This window comes from Cupressus sempervirens, chromosome 7 (genome assembly GCF_028749045.1).
Source record: "Cupressus sempervirens isolate cs-2001-9-10 chromosome 7, ASM2874904v1, whole genome shotgun sequence".
Classification (NCBI taxonomy): domain Eukaryota; kingdom Viridiplantae; phylum Streptophyta; class Pinopsida; order Cupressales; family Cupressaceae; genus Cupressus; species Cupressus sempervirens.
In genome coordinates, this window is record NC_143124.1 from 662825634 (window position 1) to 662848190 (window position 22557).

A 22557-nucleotide genomic window follows, 5' to 3' on the forward strand; every position below is an offset into this window, starting at 1 on the left:
AAAGTCATATTTTAAAAAGACAAAAAGATGTCATTTTTGCTTTTCATGTACTTTGACTTCTTCCTTCCTCCAAAAGTGACTATATAATTCATTATCTTACCTCCATTGCTTCATTTCCATTTTCATATACGCATTCACACTTACATGAATAAGTACATGTTTCCACCTCATAACATATTTTACATGTTACCCTTCATTCACATCTGCAGATACATGTAAAGTGTACCTTTCGTTCGCAGTTACATCTCATTTCACCTTCCACTTTTCGTTACTTATTGCATTTACATATACGCATGTTTCATTCAATAAAGCCTTGAAAACTTAAGTCACTTTTGAAATCAGCAACTTTTACTTTGCACACATTCCCATGCATTTCACCTTCACACATTTTCATATCATTTCATTCCACATTCCATTCATTCCATTTCACTTTTCATTCCATTGCATATGCATATGCTTTCTCTTCGAAAGTCACTCCTTTTCGAATCTTCACTGCTGCTTCGGTATTCATTTGCATGGAGATTCCTTCTGATGATGTATTTGTGTTTTGAGATTTTTGTGTTGCAGTACAAGCACAAGAAATGTCCTTGCCATTCAAATCCAAGGGCAAGATGAAATACCAATATGACAAAGAATTGGCACATGCAGTTCTTTCTTTAGTTACATCTGTTCTTGATAACGTGCTAGACACCAAGATTGGTCATGTAGATGTAGCTGATTTTTTACAAAAGATTGAAGCTCTAGCTACACGAGATGAAACATATTAAAAGAAGCAACATCCATTTGGTTTCTACATTTCTCATGGCGGCCATAGAACTTGATTTTGTCTACAGATGTGCTCGGAGGCTTCACTCCAAAGACAAGGAATATTAAATACGCCAATGACAAGGTTATCATTAGCCTTGATCCTGAAGTGATTGAACAGATCTTCAAAGTTCCTTAAAAATCAGAATGTGCTGATTTGACCAAAGAATTGTCATTAGCTTTCTGGAATGAACAAAAAAGAAACTATCAGAAGTATGTCAACCTTTATTGGTTAGACAACAAAAGAAGCAATTTTTCTAGGTGGCCAAAGACTCTTCATTGGTCCAATTTTAAATAAGAATATAAGAATCTCATCATCCTTCTCAGCAGGATCTGTGGTCTTAAGGGTTCTTCCGATTTTGAGCCATGGATGTATAAATTTATGTTTCAAATCATAGAGAACAAAGAACACATCTTTTGGAGAGAGCTTATCAGTACTACGATCTGTCAACAGATATGCAATGTACGAACATTAGTACATTTTTACATGAATTCATATCTAGTTTACATTGCTACTGCTATAGGTTTTTTTTCAGTTTTTTCCAACAAAGGTGATCGTCTTCAAGTACTTGTTTGGGAATACTATGACCGAATCACTTTGGATAATAGTAAATACCATTATAGAAGAGTCCAAGATGCCTTCTTTGGACATTACAGGTGTCTGTTCGACAAACAGTTGTGTATGAAAAGAGTATCTGATGCATCATGGGAAAAGGTAAACCAGTATGACTGCATTTTTCTTCAATTTTCCACTTTCACATACTTGAGAGTTGGATATTTCAAAGGAGAGCCATATACCTTACCTAGGTATGCTACAGATCAAATCATTCTAATGGAGTTAGCCAGGCAACTCATGGACATGCAGAATGATCAGTATGTGTCACATAGGCCCAAATTTGGCATCACTTCAACTAGGCCTTTATCTATTGGCAATTATTCAATTGTTTCTATGCCTAAAGCGAAGAATATGGAAGTAGAGTTGCAATTGATTACATTGAAGAGGTTCAAGGCTAGATTTGATTATGATTATTGAGAGATGAACTCTTAGATAAAAAGGGCCTATACTCATGTTCATTGCATTGAAGATATTTGGATTGATATGAAAATAGAGCTTGATATTATGAATATGGATTATTGCAGGTTAACCTTGCAAAAAATTATCGATCTTAATATGTTGGAAATTCCTCCAGATTTCCAAGTTGAAGATGATGGCAACATCCTTGATCCGTAATTCCATCAAGCTGGTTTTGATAAAATGTGCCCTTTTCCTATTCAATGGCAAGAAAAAAGAAGGTACATCTATTATGGATAGGTTTCAATCCATCTTAGCAAAAACTAACAAGTGGTTGAAAAGTAAAGGCCTAAAAAGAGTAAATCCTAAAATGGGTCTGGATTGTGAAAGCTTTGGTCCTCCTAGTAGGAAGTCACAACTGGAAATTATAGGAAAAGATGGTGCTTCATCTTCAAATGTCAAGAATACTCTCAAATTCAAATTAAAGGGTGGAAAATGAACTAAATCATCTCAAGTTCTTGAACCAATTCAAGAATCAGTGACAGAATCAGAAGAAGAATTGGAAACAAAATTCAAGAAAGAAGATTTAGATGAAGAAGGAGAAATTAGAATTGCATCTCCTCCAAAGCTTGCACGAGCTTGCACGTCTTCTCCACATGAAGAACCCTTTTTGCATGAGGGCGATGATGATGTAGATTCATTCTCTATTGTTTTCACTCACTCCATTCCAGTCTCGAAAGTTAACACCATGGCTCTTTCGATTTCATTTGCTGCTCCTCATGTTCTTGCACATGATCAATTTGAACACTTAGCAAATGTGTTTGAAGATTTTTTGACTCTTACTAGTGGTCAAGTTTTCCAACTTGATACATCTTTGACAGGATTTGAACTTTTCATGACAGAATCTTCACAACATGTCCCTATGCCTACATCAGTGCAAACTGAATCTTATTTAGTCAGTATAGATATACAATCTAGATCAATGCCAATGGTCTCCATTGTACCTACTTCTACAGATGGAAGTTTCAGCCTACCTGCATGGTTGAATATAATAACAACAAAGAGAAGGAAGGTGGTTGTTCCTCCTGAAAATTTTCCTGTGAAGAAGACTAAATCCAAATCTCTGAAAGACAAGATTGTTTGTAGAATTTTGGTTGATTATGACAAAACCAAGTATGTTGAGGTTGCTGAGCCCTTAGTAGATAAATCTATTGAAGAACTTACTAGCTCTGATTATAAATTTACTAAGATTGAAGTTGGAAAGCAATCTCGTTTGAGTTCTTTACAAGATGCTCATGATGCATTGGCAAATGTATCAAAAAACAGTCATGAGCTTTGGGAAAAGAAGAATCAGTTGAAATAGGAAATAGCTCATTTGAATGAGGTCATCTAGAAGCAATCTTTTCAAAATGTTGTTGTCACATCACAAACATCTAAAGAGAGAAGGTTGATTTAAGCTGCTAAGTCTTGGATACAAGAAATCATTGTTGAAGGAGTTCAAGTTATCATAGAAACACTTGTAGTTCTAAAGCGTGTAAAGAGATGAACGAAATGGAACTAAGCTTAATTTATTCTCTGACTCAAAAGGCTGATAACCTAAAGGAAATCCTTGAGGATTGGGATGAAATGATAAAATTTGATCTAAATGCTATGGTCTCATGTGATGTTTTTCCGTTATGTGAAATGTTCTTCAAATTTCAAGGACTCATTGGTTACATGGAAGTGACCTTAAGAAAGTTGATCACAAAATTGCAAGTGGCTCTTGAAGATTGTCAAAAAGTTGAAACAAGCCTTACTTGTGATTTGGAGCAATTGGAATGCCGTGTTACTCATAATCTTGGTAATCTTTTGGCAACAGAGAGAGTGAATTCAGAATATACAATCAGGATAAATGCTGATGTAGATTTCGAAGATTTTGGTTCACACACAATGAACAAGTTCGTTTTGTACAAATCCTTGACAAAACACTTGTTGGATAATACAACAAAAAATTCCAAAGTTGTTCAATCAGCATATGAAAATGTAGTGAGAATCAAAGCCATGTCAAAGACTATGGGGATTTCTGATCTTCCCACAGTGCATGACATCATTATGAAATTCAAGGCATTAAAAAGAAATCTTTAAGATTGTTGTAGAGTTTCTATTCCATAGTTGTTTAGAATGCATTACATGAAAAAGTGTAAATGCATGTAATGCGAATTGCATGTATGCAAAAGATGTAATATGAGTTGCATGTGTAGTTTCATGTAACCCTTTAGTTTCTGTAGTTAGACTTGGTCAAAGTTGGTTGAGTTGCTCCCACTTTTTCCTCCCCCTTTTTCTCAACTTCTTTGCCTATATAAAGGAGTGCCCCTCTTATTGTAAAATCATCATTATCTTTATGCAAGAGAGCTCTGGAGAAATTGTGCCAGCATAACTTTGTTTGTGTGAGCATTATTTTGAGAGAAAGTGAATACAAAGGAGCATTTGAGACTTAACTTTGATTAAGTGAAATTGTCACTTGTATGAATTGTAAGCTTTTTCTATAATTCATTCAAGTTATCTTTGATTTGTACTATCTTTTGTTGTTGATATTGTATCTTGTGAATTGCTAGAAAGGATTTAAGAAACAATTGAAACCCGAGCTTTGACCATGAACAATTGTGAAAATCCATAGCTATAAACTTTGTCTATAGCTTGTATGTTTGTCTTAATTCACAAAATAGTTAGATTGTTCTTACTTTTAGGAGGCTTTGTGTCCTAATTGTAAAGATTTTACCATATAGAAGTACAACAAGACTTAGAGCCAAATTGGTACATTTTGGCTAGCCTTTGAGCTAGTTAAAATTTATCGGTATCACCATTTCCAACTCGTGATAGAAGTGTAAGTGGAGATTCACCTTGCCCATTATTTGCCTTACGAATAAGTGGATCCTTTCTTGAAAGTTAAGAAGAAAGGATAATAGTAACACCCTATTTATAAATCTCTCAACTTCTTGATTACCTTGAGTTGATCCAAGGAATGATGAGAAGGGGGAGCCTTCCCTTTAAGGTAGGAGAAACTCTGTCTCACACACTGTGGCTAGTCATCCTATTTTGCGATTGAATTTTTACCCAAAACTGTCGGTTGCAAAATATCCACCCAATAGTTTTTTGGCGACTCCACTGGGGATACAAACACATTCGAAAGCCTCAAGCTTTCGTTTGAGGTTTAGTTCCTTATTCTGATTGGCATTACTAGTTATCACACTGGCAAGTTTTGAGTATGTGTATTCTCGGAGGAAGAAGGGAGAAAATTCTTCAAGCTCTACCGGATCATTTTGGGCTCAATGAGCTCATTTTGATTTACTTACTACTATTCCCTCTCTCTCTCGTACTACAAGTTATCCTCCTAAGAAGAAGTCATCCGTGCCCAGTGGAAATTCCCAGGTCTTCCTCAAACCCTTGTTATCTGCTGCACAATTACAGCTAGCTAGTACTAACGTTCCAGTTATCAATATGGCTACTGGTCCGTGGGGAGCAACGTTTGGTCCATTAAATCTTGCAGCACCATTGCATGCATTACCTCAAGGTTCTCCTAAGAACTTTCCCAAATTCTATGGAGACAGTAAGAAACATTTGTATGAGCACATTAAAGCCTTCTACATTGCTATAGGAGTCTTTGGTATTGAACATGAAGATATATATGTAAGACCTTTTATTGAGAATTTACAAGGTATAGCAGCTGATTGGTTCTATAATTTAGAACCTAATTCCATCACTAATTGGGCATCTCTGCATGCTAAGTTCCTTGAAAGATTCAAGCCTATAGAAGATGAGCCTGCTCTCCTAGCATAGCTCATGCAAATGAAAAAGGAGGCAAATGATGGAATGAGGGAGTTTATCGCTAAGTTCAACAAATTAGCGAATATAATTCCTATTTCTTTTTAGCTCACTGCTACCAATTTGAAGTGTTTCTTCATCAACACTCAACTTCCTTTGAAGTTATCTTTTTACTTCGAAGGGCTGCCCCTGCAACATTAGCTCTCGCACAATATTTGGCAACTGAGATTGAAGATGATCTAATCCTTGCGGGAAAAATTTGCAAAGATGCTAGCCAATTTAAGAATAATTCCTCCTCGAAATCCTCTTCATTGGGTACATCTGATCCACTGGTTCAAAAGCTGGCAAATGAACTTCTTGCTCTCAAGAAACAGATATCTCAAGGTTCATATGCAACACCATATAAGGATATTCCAAGGTGACCTTATCCTAATGTTGCAAACAATTATGCAGCTAAGAATCAAAATAAGCTTCTTCCTTCTCTGGAGAGGCTTGCACTCAAAGCACCACCAAGTAACACAGCTACTGGTTAGTTCGAAGTTGATCCATTCAATGACAATCAAGATGAATATTCTTTTGAGGATAATGCTGCTATGTATCATGGCGATCCTCAAGCAGTTGGCGACTCTACTATTGGTTATATGCAGTAGAATGCTGAAGAAGATCATGAAATTGATTTTGCACAAGCTTATGTAGTGATGACACATTCACAAACTAAGTTGGCTCAACAAGAAGAAGAGGCTGAAAAGAAGCTAGATGCTCCTCATATGCCTATTACCATTGCAAAGAGGTGGACACCATTGTCGAGTCTGCCTAATGATCCAACTAAAAATCAATTAAGTGTTGATCAAACTATTCCTGCATCTACTGTTTTGAAGCCTATTATGCCTAAATCTTAGGCTGAAAATTTTAATTCTTCCTTAGCAAATTCCTTTCAAGCTTTTGATATCATAGATCATGCTAAGAAGACCAAGATTCAAATGTCTAAGGTAGAATACCTACAAGCTTATCCAGATTAGATGGAAAGACTTACTAAATTTGTTTAAGAATCCCACCCTACTCAAACCCACTTAGTTACTCCTGAAGTCAAGAATATGCCACATAACTTAGTAACCATTCCATCCTTAATTCTAGGGAAGATTGAGCCTTTCTATCTTTCCCTTTCGATCAACGGTTTCAAGTTAAGTAATTGCGTCATAGATTCAGGTGCCTCTAATAATGTCATGCCTGCCAAGGTTGCAAATGCTTTATGTTTGACCCTAACCAAATCTTTTGGTAACTGTTATTCTATGGAGAATAAACAAGTACCTTTGAAAGGGAAAATCAAAGATACTCAGTTTGCCTTTGTGTCTTTCCCAGACAAAAAGATCAAAATGATGGTCTTACTTGCTGATGTACCAGCTTCTTATGGTATGTTACTTGGTCAAAATTTCTATAAGGATGTAGGAGGAGAACTTAACATGCATATGACTGAAGCTAGAATACCTATTAAAGGTGTTATACAAAAATTGTATCCTGAACGAGAAACTAAGTATGTGGTAGTCAAATCCAATGATCCACATGCTCAAATTCTCTTTGAATCAACAGGAATGGAAAATTATTATCTACATGCTAATGAAATATCTGAATTTGCCACAGACTGGACGGATTCTAAAAGCTCTTCACTATTATCAGAAACTAAGAGATTTTCTAATTCTATAGAGGAAGATGTTATTCTTGATGACAAAAATATTCTTAAAGATGATCCTATGGATTGTTTAAAGGATGAAGAGATGCATTCTAAAAGTGATTCTATTGATTTTCTTGAAGGAAGAATTATTCTAAATGATTCTGGTGCTAGCACAAGTAGTTCTACTATTGTTTGGGTTATGGAATTTGATGGAAGTTGTGCTTCCATGGGATCTGGTGCTAGAGTTGTTTTTATTTCTCCTGATGGTGAATTCTTCCCTTTTTCGTACAAGTTGCAGTTTCCTAACACCAATAATATGGCTGAATATGAAGCCTTGATATTGGGATTGAACATGGCGTAGGCTAGAGGAATTCAAAACTTGCATGTTAAAGGTGATGTTGAATTGGTAGTGTATCAAATTAAGGGTCAATATCAAGCCAGAAATGACCGACTTAGACACTCGTGATTTAGCTTGGGATTACATCAAGCTTTTTGATGCTTTCAACATTTTAGTCATCCTTAGAGAATTAAATGATAGAGCTGATACGCTTGTTGTTTCAGCCACTCTTCTACTTCCACATCAGGATTTCAAAGACAACATCTATGAGATATAGTTGGTCTACCGACCAAGTATTTTGGATAATTGTGAACATTAGCAAGTTTTCAATGATGATAATCAAATTATCAATTTTCTTGAAACAAAAGAAGGATTTGATGAAACTTATTTTGAAGGAGGTGAGTGTGGTCCCAATGAAGTGCTCTCTGAAGTAGATCCAGAAACCAGTCATGAAGTTATTCAACTCAAAGGGAACAAGATTCCTAAAGGTTTGGTTTCTTTAGAAAAATTGTTTGACAAACATGATAGATATATCAAAGAAAAACAAAAGGAAAGAACCAGGTCTATGAAACATTATGAGAAACACAACATTGGAACGGATGAAGACCCAAAGCTGGAGAACATTGGAAATCGGTGCACAAAGGAAGAAAAAGGAAAGTTCATTGCTCTTCTTCATGAATATAAAGATGTCCTAGCTTATTCTTATGAAGATCTGAAATCCTTTCATCTTAAAGAAGTACAACATGATATTGCTCTAAAATTTGGTGCAACTCCTTTCTGTCAAAAGCAGAGGCAATATAATCCTAAGATCTCAGGTACTATCTTGGCTAAAATTCAGAAGATGCTTGAAGCACGTATCATTTTTCCTATTCATCATTCATCTTGGGTAGCTAATATTGTTCTTGTCACAAAGAAGAATGGTGAAATTCGCATATGTGTGGATTTCCGTAATCTTAATCAAGCATCACTTAAGAACAATTATCCATTGCCAGTCATGGATCAAGTATTACAAGCTGTCATTGGTTCTAAGATGTTGTTTATGCTGGATAGTTTTTCTGGGTATAATCAAATTGAAGTTCGTGAAGATGATCGATACAAGATAGAATTTACTACCCCATGGGGTACTTTTGCATATAAGCAGATGCCTTTTGGTTTGATTAACAATGGAGCAACTTTTCAAAGAGCAATGGATCTTGCTTTTGATGGTTTAATCAATGATAGTATTGTTGTGTACTTAGATGACTTGACTATTTATTCCAAAAAATGCCAAGATAATTTCTTTCATTTACGACAAGTTTTGGAAAGGTGCAGGGAACACGGTGTATCTTTAAATACCAAGAAGTCAATTTTTGGTTTGATGGAAGGAAAAATCTTAGGACATATTGTGTCAAAATAAGGTATCAAAATTGATCTTGAGAGGGTGATAGCAATTCAAAATCTATCTTTACCATCAAGTAAGACAACAGTTCATTCTTTCTTCAGAAAGGTGAATTTTCTCAGAAGATTTGTGTCGAATTTTGCTGAACTTACTTGTCATATTGTTGAGATGATGAAAGGCGAGATTGCTTCCCATTGGAATCAAGAAGGAAGGAAAGCATTTATGGAAATCAAAGACGCTACATCACATGCTCATGTATTGGTATGTCTTGATTACACTAAAGCTTTATTATGTATAGTTATGCTTCACAGCATACCCTTTCTACTATTCTGATGTAGAAAAATAATGAAGTTATTGAATCACCTATTTCATTTATGAGTTGTCCTCTGAAAGCTCATGAGTTGAAATATAGCCAAATGGAGAAACATGCTTATGTTTTTTTCAAGGTAGTGAAGCATTTTAGATTCTATATTTTAAATTCTCATATCATTGCTTTAGTTTCGGATACTACAGTCAAAACTATTCTGACTTAGCAGGATTTTGGTACAAAAAGAGGGAACTAGATTGCCAAGATTCAAGAGTATGATATGGAGATATTCCCTACCAAGTTAGTTCATGGTAAGGGACTTTGTCAGCTTCTGGATGAAAATGAACCATTACAAGTAGAAGATGAGAACTCCTCTTCACTTCCTACTGTATTGTTTGTTAGTACCACAAATGATTGGTTTTCTAAAATGGCTTATTATCTAAGTTATGGCGAATGTCCTCCTCACTTGACACACAAAGAAAGAAGGACTCTCAATTTGAAAGCTTCTAATTTTATTCTTCGGGAGAATGGTCTTTTCAAGCAAGCATTGGATGGAACATTTTTAAGGTGTGTTGATAAAAATCAGCAAATTCAACTTTTGGATTCAAGTTTCACAATCAAGCCTGTGGTGGACATTTCTCGGCACTTGTCACTGTTCACAAGATTTTGAGAGCACAATATTATTGGCCCACACTTTTTCAAGATGCATATCAGTGGGTAAGGAAGTGTGAGTTATGTTAGCAATTTGTTGGTAGGCAAAAACTTGCTACTTTTCCATTAAAACCAGTAGTAATTGATGAGCCATTTCAACAATGGGGAATTGATTCATTGGTACAATTAATCCGCCTTCCAACAAAGGTCATACTCACATACTAGCAACAATAGATTACTTCACCAAATGGGTTGAAGCAATTTCGGTGAGAGGCTCTACATTAGAGATTATTTGTGACTTCCTAAACAAAATTGTTGTTATCAATAATCTGAACATTCAAGTTTTCAAATTTTGGTTTCCAAGGCTTTGTTTCAGTCACAACCTTCTCAATAGGTCTATCCTCTGATTCTTCCTCAGATTCATTTGACTCAATCATATGCAATGTTTTCCTTCTTTTTCCTAGACCACTAGATAATTGCTTTCTTCTCTTTTAGGAAGGTGACTCTTTTGCTTCATGTTTCACCTTGGTGAGTCTTTCTGATTTTCATGTGTTGGGAGGAGTGATTGTTTGTTCACCTATTATATTCAACTCCTCTTCATCCTTTTTTTTTCCTGAGTAGGCTATACAACAATAGGTTGTACCTGTGCTATTGCGACATAAGGTGCACTTGGAATATGAGTGGAAGGTCTAGCTACTGTGACTCCTTCTGCTACTCTTGTAACTACCAAAGGTGTAGCTACTAAAACCTCAATTTATTCACTTCCTCTCATTTCCATAGCTATACCCATTGCCTCTGTATATTGCTCTCTTGTCATGCATGTCTCCTTAAGGATTGTATCAATTTTATTTTCAACTTTCTTAATATCTTTGCTGTGAAGTTCACTATAAACTTCTTTGACTTTCTCTTCATATCTCCCCCATCTAGGACATTCCTTATCTCTTTCTGATTCCAAGATAATCTTTGCATAACCTTCTATTATTTATTCGCTCATCTCATAGCCCATGGGGTCCATGAACTTCATTATAGGTTCTACTGCTTCCATACAAGTGACATATGTTTCAACCATGAAACTGATGCAGGGTGCTCCCCTCAATACCATAAACTCATAACAAAACAAAGAAACAAAAACACATGTGAGAACAAAATATGGACTTCTTATTTGTGCCGCAAATGTGGAATTATAGAATTCACAAGTACAATATGCTAACCCACATGGGCACCTTCAACACAATAATTTGCAAGACAAGCTGCGAACTATCACTTAGAGCTATCCTAGACAATGTTCGGGCCTTTCTTAAATAGGCAATTTTATGCCATCTGGGAAGGTTCGAGATACTCAAACTTAATACCTAGGGCCGAGAGACCTTAACAAAACATATAGAGTCGGCCAAATACATCTTTAATAATTATTTTAGAAATTTCTGGTGGCCCAACTTCAGAAGGCCATAACTCACAAACGTTGCTCCAATTGGCTATTATAACCACTTTCCAAAAATGCCAGCTTTTGATCTACAGTCTTGAACCCATGCTAACACCCTTTTGTCGAGTTTTCAAACCTCATCCAAGATCTCTAAGGCCTCCAACAGTGAGCCTGAATATTTTTCTACAAATTTTTCCACCAAAAATCTGCAATAACTTCTCGATACTTAAGCTAGAGCAATGGGATTTTTATGGTAGGCTTATATCTTTAAAATGAATCTTCCTGTAGAAAATGAGAATATTCTGAGCTCATATGACAAACAACTAAAAATATCAAGTTCTCATAAATAGTAACTACCATGTCTACTAGTCCTTATTAAAATAGAAAAGACTAAAATAAAATATTTTTGGGTGATGCAAGATTGCCCTTACACCCAGGATGATTCTGCATTAGACACCCGGGGTAATTTGAGAAGTGACCCTATCACATCTCAAGTTTTTAGAGGAAAACCAAGATGGTTGACCTCCTTCTGTGCTAGCCATGATGACTCCTCAATTGACCTCCCTTTCCATTTGACTAGATATTTCTCATAAGTTTTGTTTTTGGTACTTTTTCCAACACGATTGTCCAATATCTCCTCAATCTCCTATGTAGCCAAACTACCTATTGGAATGCTCCACTACGCTTTTGCAACTTCATCTTCATCACCTCCTTCATAATACTCTATCAAATCTGAAATATTAAATACTGGTGAAATGTTAAATTCAATAGGCAACTCCACTTCATACACGTTTCTAGAATCATGCCTTTTTACTATCTTGCACAGTCCAAACTTCTTCATCTTCAGCTTATTATATGTACCTACTGGAAAATGCTCCTTTTTCAAATGAACCATGACTTCATCTCCAATCTAAAATTCCTTATATCTCCTTTTCACATCTGCCTTAGCTTTATACTATGTATTTATCTTTATGATGTGCTTCCTCACCTCCTTATGGATGTTTTTCAAATGTTTCGCAAAATCTTCTGCTTCCACACTACTTATCTCTCCTTCATCCAACTGCCTCAATTCATAAGAATTTCTGAGACTACTCCCATATATAATCTAGAATGGTGTATACCAATACTCCTATTGACATAATTATTATATGAAAATTCCACATATGGTAAAATCATATCCCATCCTTTTGGTTTATCTCCAACCAAGCATTATAGCAAGTATTTGAAACTGCGATTCACAACTTTTGTCTGTCCATTAGTTTGTGGATGATGTGATGAAAGGAACTTCAAATTTTTCTTCAACTTCTTCCACAACGTATGCTATAAATACCCAAAAAATTTGGTATCTCTATCTGAAACTATACTCTTTGGCAAACCATGTAACTCACCACTTCTTTGAAAAACAACTCTGCTACATCAACAACATCACTAGTCTTCTTGCAAGGAATAAAATGTGCCATCTTTGAAAACCTGTCAACCACCACAAAAATAGAATCATGCCCACATGTCCTTGGTAACCCAAGAACAAAATCCATGCTGACATCCTCCCACAACTTCTCTGGTATAGGTAATGGATGATACAATCCTATATTCTGCTTCACTCCTTTCACCATCTGACATACTCTACAACTTTGTACAAACTTTGTCACATCTTGCTGCAACTGCGGCCAGTAATACTTTTCAGAAACCAAAGCTATGGTTTTATCTCTACCAAAATGTCCAACCAATCCTACACTATGCTTCTCCTTGATGAGATTCTCCTCTCATTGAACTTTTTGGAATGCACAACTGTCTTCCTTTGAACAATATATTATCCTAGATCATAAAATCCAACCACTTTGTCTTGCTAAGTGTAATATGTTCTACACAAGCCTTCCACGCTTCACCAAAATTAGGGTCATCTGGATACAAAGTATTGAGTTACTTGAATTCAACCACCTCTATATGCATTTCTGTCAGTAAAAGTTGTCTTCTACTAAGAGCATCTACAACTCTGTTAGACTTCCTGCTCTTGTGTTTCAAAACAAATGGATAAGTTTGGAAAAAATCAACCCACTTTAAATGCATTTGGTTCAATTTTCCTTGACTATTCAAATATTTCAAAGCTTGATGATTAGTATACAAAATAAACTCCTTAGAAAGAAGAAATTGTCTCCACTTCTTCAATGCTTGAACTATAACATAAAATTCCTGATCATAAACCAAATATTTTCTTTTTGCATCATTCATCTTCTCATTGAAATAAGAAACATGTCTACCCATTTGGCTCAAAACAACTCCTATTGTAGTACCACTAGCATCATAGTCTACTTGAAACACTTTGTTAAAATTAGGCAGTGCTAAAATAGGCTACTCAGTAACTTTTTATTTCAACAGATTAAAACTCTTATATGCTCCTATAGTCCACTTAAACTCTTTTCTATCTCCTCTCATTTTTTCAGTCAAGGGTCCACAAATACTGCTAAAACCTCTTATGAAATTTCTATAGAATGTAGGTAGTCCATGAAAAGATCTTACCTCGGTCACACTCCTTGGAGTAGGCCATTCAAGGATAGCCTTCACTTTCTTTGGGTCCATTTCTAGACCTTCTGCCGAGACTACAAATCCTAGGTACACTAACTCATTTACAAAACTACACTGCTTCAGGTTTATCATCAAATTTTCTTCCCTCAACTTATCAAACACCTTGCGAATATGAATCAAATGCTCCTCCAATCAATATATCATCTAGGTAAACAATGAAAAACTTTCCTAGAAACTCCTTTAGTACCTCATTCATAAGCCTCATGAAAGTGTTTGGTGCATTGGTTAGCCCAAAAGGCATGACTAACCACTCATACAGTCCTTCCCTTATTTTGAAAGTAGTCTTCCATTCATCACCCTCTCTGATACAAATATGATGGTACCCACTCTTCAGATCTATCTTTGTGAAATACTTAGCTCCACTCAAACAATCCACAATATCATCCATCCTTGGTAATGGAAATCTATACTTTATTGTGATCTTGTTGATAGCACAAGAATCTATGCGCATCCTCCATTCTCCATTCTTCTTTGGTGCTAATAGTGCTAGTACAACACATGGACTCAGACTCTCTCAAATCAACCCCTTCTGCAACAACTCGTGAACTTGCCTGTTCAACTCGTCACTTTCTTCTGGTGTCATTTTGTGCATTGCCTTGTTTGGAAAACTTTCTCCTAGAGCCAAATCCATCTGGTGACTAATCTTCCTCATTGGGGGCAATCCATCAGGTACATTATCTGATACAATATCAGAAAACTCTCCCAACATTTATGCAACTTTTACAGGTACCTCCTCTACTTCTTCTTTACTATCTTTAGGAATTATAGAAAAACACATATGCTCATGCTTCATACCTTCAAGAAACTCTTTTCCATCAACAAAACATTTTCTGGTAGCACTACATACCTTTTCTTTTTTATCCATCAATGACTTCAACTTATGTTTCACTCCATCCTTAGTTAGAGTGTAGGTATGTACTCGCCCATCGTGTACAACATGCCTGTCAAACTGCCATGACCTACCCAACAACATATGACATATGTCCATATGTATGATATCACATACTACTCATCCTGTTAGCTTCTAATCTTGAACTTCACTGAGCACTGCTTATTGACCATGACCTTGTGGTCATCTTGCACTCAAGCAATACGATATGGATGCAGGTGTTTCTGCCTCTTTAGCTTCAACTTGGTGACCATCATTTATGACACCAGATTGTTAGTATTTCCACCATCAATGATCACATCACAACACTTATCTTCACATCTGCACCTTGTGTGAAATAAGCTCCTTCTTTTCTTAGGTTCATTCTCACCACTCAGCAGGACTCTTCGGTTAACTAGGACTTCTCCTCTTTCAACATCTTCAGAATGTGAGCATTTGACATCTTCATAAACATGTGCAACTCTAGCCTAGCTTTCTATTCTTCAATCTATCCTTCCTTGGCACTAGCTACATTCAAATTCTCTATGCCCTTCTTCTCCGTACTAAAAACATTTCCCATGGAAGCCACCTCTTCGAGGTCCTTGTCCTCTACTTCTTCCTCTATGATCTCTATTATTATGATCATGGAAATGATTGGAATTGTTTCCCCTCTAGTTTTGATTGCTACTTCTAGCCTCATCCTTGTTCTTTTGATCATCATTATGACCACCATAAGATCGTCCACTAGATCTTCCACCATGACCTCTTCCACTGTTCTTATTGTCAAACTTCTTTCTTAGTTTCTCCTTAGCTCTTAGGAAAAATTGGTATGCCTCCTCAATACTAATCATTCAAACCAAACTCAATGCATCTTGAATGCTTGGCCTTAACCTATTAAGATAATGGGTGAATTTCTCCTTATCAGCTTCTGCATGGCCAGTTCTAATGAGAACATGGTAGAAGTCTTCGGTATACTCTTGAATAGATTTTTTTGCTTGTTTCAACCCTTGCATTTTCTTCAATAGATCAAGCTTAGAATTCATAGGAATGAATTGTCGCTTTAGTTTAGTTACCATCCATTCCCATTTGGTGATTTTTTCCTTTCCCTTTCTATTTTGCTCCAACTAAACCTCTTGCCACTAGATCTTTGCATGTCCCTTCAGTTTTGCTTTCACAAACTTGACCCTATCAGGATCTTCAATATCTTCATATTCAAATTACTCCTCTAGCTCATTGATCCAATCGATTAGCTCCTTTGGATTAATATTTTCCAAAAATGTAGAAACTTCAAACTTAGGTCTTTTTCCAATCTTGGAGATGACCCTAAAAATCCTCTCTTCCTCTGGGTTTAGAACTGCCTCTACTCCAACATTTTCTTCTACTTCGTTCTCATCCTCGCTTTCATCTCTTATAGGAAGATTTATTCCTTTGTGCAGTTGTTCTTCTAATGCTTGCATCTATTTTTGGAGGGCTTTAAATCCCTTAGGTGTAACACCTACAACTCTTCCACTACGCTCTCTTCGTGGAGGCATTTTTCATGCTTCCATTGAAATCCTAGTGCAAGCTGCCTCACAATCGATGATCTGTCTACATGCTTAGCCCAAACCACAGTCTTGGTGTGAATTGCCTCACAGTCGGTGATCTGTACACACACTCAAAAACTCTAGTTCTGATACCACTTGATGCAGGGTGCTCCCCTTAATACCATAAAATCATAATAAAACAAAGAAACAACAATAAATACAAGAACAAAATATGGACTTCTTATTTTCACTGAAAATGTGGAATTACAGAATTCATAAGTACAATATGATAACCCACATGAGCACCTTTAGTACAATAATTTTCAAGACAAGCTATGAACTATCACCTAGAGTTGTTGTAGACAATGTTTAGGCCTTTCTTAAATAGGCAATTTTATGCCAGCTAAGAAGGTTCTAGATGCTCAAACTTAATACCTAGGGCCCACAGACCTTAACAAAACATATAGAGTCAGCCAAATACATCTTTGACAATTATTTTAGAAATTTTGGGTAGCCCAATTTCAAAAGGCCACAACTCATGAATCGTTGCTCCAATTGGCTATTATAACCACTTTTTGAAAATGCCAGCTTCTGATCTACAAGCTTGAAATTGCGCTAGCACCTTTCTGTCAAATTTTTGGACCTTCTCTGGTCACTCTAAGGCCTCCAATGGTGAGTCTAAAGATTTTTCTACAAATGTTTCCATCGAAAATCTGCAATAACCTCTCTGATACTTAAGCTAGAGCAATGAGATTTTTATGGTAGGCTTAATCTCTAAAATGAATGTTACTATAGAAAATGAGAACATTTCGAGATCATATGAAAAACTTACTAAAAATAGCAAGTTCCCATAAATAGTAATCACCTTGTCTACTAGTCCTTATTAAAATAGAAAAGACTGAAAATAAAATAGTTTTGAGTGATACAAGATTTCCCTTACACCTAGGATGCTCCTGCATCAGAAACATATGTCATGCTTATATTTCTCTACTAGTGCAGGTGGAATTATGAATCTTTGCCTCATTTCAGATTGGAAACTTTTCACCATTCTTGAAATGTTTGCTGTTATCTTTTCCTTTTACTACTTCCTATAATGATGAGTTATCAATCTCATCATGCACTAATCACTATCCCATTCTTAGTTTGTCATACCAGGGAATTGTCTAGCCACTTGGAAGAATAAGTGTGTTAGTAAGGATTCAAATGTAAACACATCATTCTTTGTCTTCTTCAATCTTTCAATGTTATCAAGTAACTATTGCTTTACAATTGAACACATATTTACTTTTTCTTTCTTTACTGTCATCAAGTATGTTGCATGGAAAAATCTAGCGAGTATTGGGTTCACTCTAGAACTTTAGATTATTTTGTAGCCAATGATTTTGTTGATAACCCTAGCATCAATATTTTTTATCAATTCAATCCTCATATTTCTTCCATCAAATTTTTTTTTTAGGTTATATTCAACTAACTTCTTTACATTCTTCTCATTTACTAGATTGCTACCTTCATTACTCAAACTAGTGAGTTTATGGATCATCTCATTGTTTATCATCACATGGATGTCTCCCACCCATAACATTCCTTCATGAATTCTACTGCATTCATGATTGTCAAATCCTGTGTAAAACATATGCTTAATGCTGTTCAAATCATTCAAATGTACAAACTCTTGCTTTAGTGATAGGTCACCATTACATACTAGGTCTAGGTCTTTATGTATGTCATTGTCTCCAATGCTGTCAAACTTGCAATGTATATACAATCTAATGTCTTCTACATGCAATACATTGTGCAAAACTTGTGAGAACACACCTAAAGGATCATCCTCCAATGATACATAAGGGTGATTCTTGAATTTATATCTAGGTCTCTAACTCACATCACAAACTGTGGGATTCTCCATTTCTACTAATTCAATAATTCAAAACACAATAGTAATTTTGGAAAATACTTGGAATTTGCATAACTAGGGCTTCTTTCAATTCACAATTGAAAACACTTCATTCTCCTTTAATTCATTGTCAAATCACTCTTAACTGTTTCTTAACTCTTCACACAATCAAATGATGTATAAAATTTTGTTCGCATGGCTTATATCTCATTAAAATGATCTTCACATTAATTGTGTAATTGCTCAAGCTATAAAAAGTTATTTCTATTTACCAGTCGACTTTTTTTTTTCATATAACTTTATGTGATCTCCAAATCATCTGCACACTTAACCATAACTTCCACATATGTTTCTCTACCTCGTATTAACTTGGCATTTCTTAACTTGATCACTAACTGTAGTTTCATCTTTCTGGTACTCAATCTTCAATAAATAGGTGCTTTATTCAAATATGATGAATTGCACACAATAACTAACTTCAATCTTTCATCAAGTGAATCAAAATACTGTTATTCTAATACTACATGTGAACTTGATGGATCTTTTTCTTTGACAGATACCTCCTTGAATTCTTCTACATGTTCTATCAATTCATCTTTCTGACTATTATTGCTGCTATCATTCCTTGTGAAATTTATATTATTATTCCTTTTGAAATTTGGATTCATATTGATGTTCCTCATGTCCATTCTAAAAAATCTTTCTATATGACCAAAGTTGTTGCATAGTTGACATATTGGTGTACTTCTTCTTTGATTAGGTCCAGATACTTAACTAGTGCACTGCAATTTTTGGCAATGTGTCCAAAGTTGTTACACTTCTAACACACAATATTACTCATTTCATTAGATATTTCTCCTCCATTAGATGTCCTTTCACTAGATCTTCTTCTTTCATTTCCTACAGGGTTAGTACTTCTAAACATTCTACTATTGCTATTATTACTATTAAATTTAGGTTTCTTACAATCAACTGCTTTATGACCAAAACCATGACAATTATAACAATAAAAATTTGTAATAGGTTTGAATGACTTACCTATACAGACTCTCTTCATATGACCACCTTCACTACATATAAAGCATCTACCTTTGAATTCATACCTTGCTTCTTTAGGTGACTCAACGTGCTCTATCTGCTTAGGTTCATCACTTTTCTCAGGCGGACTTGCTTGCTCAACTTCTTTAGGTGTATCTTTAGACTAACTAGATTCAAGCTTCTCTTGGTCATCCTTCTTATGTTTAGGATGTTCAACAACCGGATCTGGTTCCTTTATTGCTTCAGATTTCTTTGCTGATTTTTCTCCAATAAAATATCCAAAACCAGTTTTATTGTAGGAAGGTCTTTGAGAATATAGTTGCTCATCAATTTTCTCACTACTGGAATATAAATTTTTAAATTGTTGTTTAGCTTGGGTTAGCTCTCCTTTCACTATAGTATTCTACTTCTCAAGTTCTGCATGCTCTAACTTGATGGATTCAAGTTCAGATGTCACTTTTGTAAGATGAGATCTTAGATTTGCATTCCGAAATTTTAGAATCGACTCAACTTTTCTATCATCTTTTTTCAAACTTAATTTTAATATAAATATCTTCAACTCATGTTTTGGAATCCCATTTTCTTTCTTCAACTTTGATTCTTCATCACTATCTTTTATTTGATCTTTAGGTTCCTTTATGGATTTGAGATTATCAGTCTCATCTTTCAATTTTCCAATGTATTCTTTTGCATCTTCATATCTTTCTTTCAGGTTATCTCTTTCTTCAATAAGAATATCAATTTTCTCAAGAGATTCTTCAAGATTCTTCTGCAATTCTTCCATATCCATAGGGTTCTTACTCAAGCTATTAAGCCTCTTCTATGTAACTAGGCTCTGATACCAATTGTTAGAAAATAGGGAGTACAAGGGGGGGGGGGGGGGGGGGGGTGTGTGAATCAATATTCTACAAATTTTTTTCCAAAATTGGATATTGTTAATTACTTTATAACATGTACATGAAAGTAAACTAATAATTTTGAATAATAAAAATAACCATACACAAAGAGAACTCATAATATAATATTTTGTTAACTAGAGAAACCTTGGCCAAGGGAAAACCCTAGTGAGGATGGTACCCACAAAATGCTCCACTAAAAAAAAGTATCTAGTTAAGGATGTTGACCCTGTTAGGCGTTTATTATATACATATAGTGTCTTGGTCCTTGTTAGAGGACTAAGCCCTATTAAAAGCCTCAAAACTGTTAGGAGTTGATGTATGCAAGATGTGCCCATTGCCCAAGCATGCAATCTACAATATAGTTCCTTGATACACAATAGATATATACAAAAGCCTCTTTACAATGATGATATCTTCAATATCTGATATTTACTTTGTTGCTTCTTCGCATACCTTTGATCATATATCAGAATTCACATCACATATAATTCACATATCATACATACATATTTTATATAAGTTCATATATCGCTTAAAACTTACTTTTAACTTCACATATTACTATCTTTCCTTTATACCTTTATAATTTAGAAAACTATCTAGTCAACCTTCAAGAATTCACACGGTTGATAAATGCAAAAATAATTCTTTCTCTTAGGGTTAACATCTAGGATGTTGTCCCTAATTACTCAAGTAATTATTTTGTAAGAAAAATATTTCCTTAACCCAAAATAATTCCTAAACCCATAATTCACATGTCTTTGTTATACTTTGTTTTGCCTGTACACTGCCTTTACTTGTATTTAATGCATAACTTATTTCATATTATTTGTACTGACTCGCACACTTAGATACATTATCACTACAACATTTGGGGTCAAATTGTGATTGAAATTTGCGACGACAGTGTAATTTGTGGAAATTTTCATATTTTTTTTTTTGCAATTGTCCTTGACATCATCACAATACATGAAGTTAGCATTGTAATTGTGACACCCGCATGAGTATAAAAAAACAAAAAAATAACACGACATAAATCATTCCCCATTTGTTTTGATTATGGAAAGCTATACACGAAAGAGTGTGGAGAACTCCAAACGAGGGGTAGAGAGCTCTGAATGTTGTTGTGCCCTTGTGATCTCTGTATTTCATTGCTATGCCCTTGTTCTACGATTTCATTGTTGTGCCCTTGTGATCTCTACATTTTATTGTCATGCCCTTGCTCTGTGATTTTATTACCGTGCCTATGCTCTACGATTTTGTTGCTATGTCATGCCCTTGTGATCTCCATGCCTATGCTCTGTGACTTTGTTGATGTACCATGCCCTTGTGATCTCCATGTTCTTGCTCTACAATTTTCTTCAAGGGCTATGTAAATGCTCTTTTCTTTTCCTTCTAAACATGTATCTCTTTATATTTCCTTCTAAACATGTATATCTTGGAGATATTTTTAAAGGTTCTTACTACATATTAGAATAATAGGAAATTGATCCAACTGCATACATATTCCAAAATCAAAATAATAAAATTATAAAACTCAACTGGATCAATTTCCTATGTGAGTTCCCATGTGTGTGAGGTTTGGAAAACTGTATTTGATAAAATTGCATATGTAGATGCATCAGTTGCATGCCAGGCATGAAGCACATTCCCAAATTTATAATGAATGGTTTGATATAAAGGCTCCATACGCTGGCCCAACAATGGAAGCCAAGGATGTAACCATGAATGTATTGGAACACTCTCCTTGTGAGGATCCCAAGTATCTATTGCTGATGTTAATTTGGGCATCACTATATGATCCAGAATGTTGTGAAGTACTGAAGCCAGTAGTAACTTATCCCATGTCTCTAGAAAATATAGCATAAGTTTAGCGTCCCTTGGCTCCTAGGAATTTGTAGAAGCTATTCTCACCACTAGAAAAATAACTTCAATGAAGAGTTGAGTGTAAGGAGTTGAAGAAGCAAGTTCTGCTTCTATGTAAATGCCATAATCACGAGGTTCATTCCCTTGCAAAAGCCTCTTCCATAATGAAATTACCTCTAAACCATACAAAGGATGTTGAAGTGGTTCCCAACCTTGAAACACTCTTATAAGCATTTGATACTTGAGATTATCGTAAGGAGATTGTGCATATACTTGAAACAATCTTATAAGCAAATGCAGATGCAATACATGAAAAATTGCACAACTTGTAGTCCTCTCAATATTTGGACTATAAATTCTCAAAAAAACCAAGTGATTCCAATGTCATAATACCTACCACAACACTTTCCTGGATTCTATCTTGTGGCTCCCATAATATCCTCTATATTGTCTAGTTGATGTTTCTGTTGTAGTTTCTTTCTAAAGCTTCTTATTCTCCTTCTC